The sequence below is a fragment of the Mytilus edulis genome, unplaced genomic scaffold (genome assembly GCF_963676685.1).
Source record: "Mytilus edulis unplaced genomic scaffold, xbMytEdul2.2 SCAFFOLD_2488, whole genome shotgun sequence".
Taxonomy (NCBI): domain Eukaryota; kingdom Metazoa; phylum Mollusca; class Bivalvia; order Mytilida; family Mytilidae; genus Mytilus; species Mytilus edulis.
In genome coordinates this window covers 2555-6276 of record NW_027268598.1, presented here as the reverse complement: position 1 = coordinate 6276, position 3722 = coordinate 2555, and the positions used below count along the sequence as shown (strand labels likewise).

General features: G+C 33.3%; 1 long non-coding RNA gene across 1 annotated transcript; it reads right to left on the bottom strand.

Moving 5' to 3' along the window:
- Positions 1 to 1307: 1307 nt before the first annotated feature.
- On the bottom strand, positions 1308 to 2587 carry LOC139507833 (uncharacterized). The gene is made up of 3 exons (XR_011660876.1): positions 2519 to 2587; positions 1682 to 1760; positions 1308 to 1423 (listed from the first exon to the last, which is right to left on the bottom strand). It is a non-coding gene; the product is annotated as an uncharacterized lncRNA (long non-coding RNA).
- Between the last annotated feature and the right edge of the window lie 1135 nt (positions 2588 to 3722).

Below are 3722 nucleotides of genomic sequence, written 5' to 3'. Positions count from 1 at the left end.
TTCTTTGATCTCTTTTAATAAATAATTTTTATTAATAAATGTTATCTTTAAATATCACGCATTTTTGCATCATTATATTTTACCTAATACAATTCGCCATAAATTGCTTCATTAAAAAAATGGTTACATTAAATGTGCCACCAAATTGAACACAAGCCAATATCTGTTCCATGCAACTGTGATTAATTTAAGTATGGTGTACATGAAGTTATATAGTAACAAATGTTTAAAAAGATAACAGGAGTGACATAGGAGAAACATGAACAGTCTGACCCGTGACACACAAAAAACAAACATAAAAGACAGCAACCATCGACAACCACTGAATTAAGGGCTCTTGACTATGTTTATGTGCATGTTGAGTTGAACTTTTAAAAACTGTTTACTTTTCAAGGCGTAAAGAATTTATCAAGCAAGTCCTTAACGCCTTGCAAACGGTTTATCAAAATTCAACTCGACAAGCATCTGCAGTGTGCGGGATTCGCACTCACAACATCCATAAAACATGTCATACTAATAATAACTGCGTAATTATAACAATTATACACACATTGTACTCTAAAAATTGTGTTTAGAGCCTAAACACTTTCCTAAACACATTTGTGAAACCGATTTTTGACATGTTTTAAATCTAAACATGTTTAATATGTAATGTGTTAACAGCCTAAACGTGTCAAGCTATAACGTGCTTAGACTGTAAACATGTTTAGATGTAAAGTGTTTAAACTAGAAACATGTTTTGCTAAAAAGTGCATAGACTGTAAACAAATTTAGTTGTAAAGTGTTGTATCTGGAAACATGTTTAGTTCTGAAGTGTTTTGTCAGGAAACACGTTTAGCTGTGAAGTGTTTTGAATGTAAACATATTTAGACCATAAAAGGTCGTGAAGAGACATGTTTATCGTTTTAGTGCGATAAGCCGTTACTTCATTAGACCCCAAATAAACTAATATTCCGGAAGACTAGACTGTAAAACGTATGATAGCTCTCAATAAAACATGTTTTCATACCATCACAAAAGGAGCCAAACGCATCAAACTAAGAAACATGAATTTCCAAATCTAATTGATTGTGACTAATACCTTTTTCAATCTGAATGAGTATTTTCTTTAATTCATTTATTGCATTTTTTCTTCATTTCAAATATTCATTAAACAGTCTAGAACTTTTGAAATGAAATTATTATTATACTCATTCTAGGATTAAAAACAAAATTACAACATATAAAACAAAGGAATTTATGTAATTGTTTATTTCCAGTTAATCATTGAACACATCAAATAGAAACTCATAAAATCATAAATTGATATCAACGTACATATACATAATATTGACCAATCAAAACAATTTGAAAATGTCCTGTTTTCATTTTACAAGTCAATAAGAGCTTCTCCTTTCTTAGAACCCAACTGCTGTTCACTGGCCTGAAAGATAGAAAAATATTGATAAGCAACTAGTATAAGTAGAATTAATCTAAAAATATAAGTATACGAACAACACCAAAAAGTAATGGCATGATTAAAGATCAAGATAACATTAGAGCCGTGGTATATAAAAGCATATAAATGTACTGATGAGTCAATTGATATTTTTAATATAAAACTTCTTTTCAAGCTAAATATCATTCATTTGATCAAATATATATTCACATTTTTAAAATCAAATACACTTCGGATTCCTACCTAGCAATATAGTTGATACTGTGCATTATCTCCTCTTTTAGCATGTCAAGACAAATGATTTCCTCTGCACTTCTCTCATCTAGAATAAAACAATACATATCAATAAAAATATATAAAAAAGCACAACCGCTAATAACTATTGAAGAAAAACAAGCGTATTTTTATTTATTTTGAGCAAATGTTGATTGTGCATAAGCCATTTAGGAAGTGCTTACTAAAACAATGAACTCGATATGACACTGGTTTTGCGAATGATGCACTCGGCAGATTCCGCTTCCCTTCATGTTCCATTATAATCTGCCGAGGAGTACCAAATGAAAATTGTCCAAGAACATATTCAGTGGCGGATCCAGGAGGAGGGTTCCGGGGGTTGGACCCCCCCCCCCCCCCCCCCCCCGTTTTTTTTTTGGACGATCAATGCATTTGAATGGGGACATATAGTTGGAACCCAATCGTAACTACTAGGCCGTTCTCGCTATGCAGTACAATAATTTATTCGTGTAATCAGAAAGGCCGAGTATTTCCAATTGAGATGGATCCCCCCTTTTGTCCTGGGTTTGGATCCCCTTTTTTAACATGGCTGGATCCGCACCTGATATATATATAAAATAATAAGTGCTAGCTTGCATGATAGAACATTAAACAACTCTTATCTTTACACAAGATAGTTTGAACACTAAAAGCTCTTACAAGCACTTATTTCGTGTGATGGTTCCCTCTTTTTCTTTTCCTGCATTGACTATACGGTAGTGTACTTGTAAATAATACTTATAACTGTCAATAATCATTAAAAATTGGCAGTACAAAATAAAAATCAGTATAGTTATAACTCCTTACCTTTCTGAAACAGTTAAGTTACGGTCAGTTATGGTCAAAAGTAAACAGCGTTGCCTTTGATTTCGGGTTAATTCTTTGTTTCTTTTTCCCGCTCAAAAATTAGCACGTGGTATACATGCCGTCTTCGTCCTTAATGTGTTGTAATTCTAAACGTCTTTAGGAAAGTGTCTAAATATTGAAAGTGCGTAGAATTTAAACCGTTTAGCTTCATATATTTGACGATGAAGCTAAACATGTTTAGCACAACAACATGTTTATTGCAAAGTGACATGTTTAGCGCGAAGTGCTGAGAGCCAAAACATGTTTAGTTTTTAATGCTTAGAAATTAAACACTTTACTAAGCACATAAGTCTTGCAACACGTTTAAATTCTAAGCACTATTTTTACAGTGTGGTTAGTTTGATAACTTTGTATAACATTTACTACAACAAAACATATGTCAAGTCTAATTTGTAACATTTGATGAGGGAATGAATGACAACATTGTTGTCTTCATACAGACATGTATAACATGCGTAATAGTTGATGGCACAATTTTGACACAGCAGTTGTCTTGCGTTTGACAGAAATAAAAACCAACGATTATGTGATATTATAATTATTTTAAGCATGTACAAATAGTCAGAAACCCTTAATTCAATAGTTGTCGTTGGTTGATGTATGTCATGTTTGTGTTCTGTGTGTCACATGTCAAACTGTTGATTTTTTTCTCCCAGTTATTTCATATTTTTTTCATGTTGAGGTCGGGATCCCGCTTACATGTTTAACCCCGCAACAGTCTGTGTGTATGAGCCTGTCACAAGTCAGAAGCCTGTAATGCAGTGGTTGTCATTTTTTTATGTGTTACCTATTTTGTGCTTTAATAAGGCCGTTAGTTTACTCGTTTGAACTGTTTTTCATTGTCCTTTCGGAGCCTTTTATAGCTGACTATGCGGTATGGGCTTTGCCCATTGTGGAAGGCCGTACGGTTACCTGTGTCATTTTGGTCTCTTGTGGACAGTTGTCTCATTGGCAATCGTAACACATCTTTGTTTTCATATATAGTGACTAACGATCATGTTTGGTATCTGTTTTCTGCTTAACAATCACATCACTTGTCCTTATTTTTCTACATACACTTTATAGGCCGTTTAATTCTGAGGGTGGGGTTCGTGTTACTTAGTCTTTAGTCTCGATGTTGTGTCTTGTGTACTATTATTTGTCT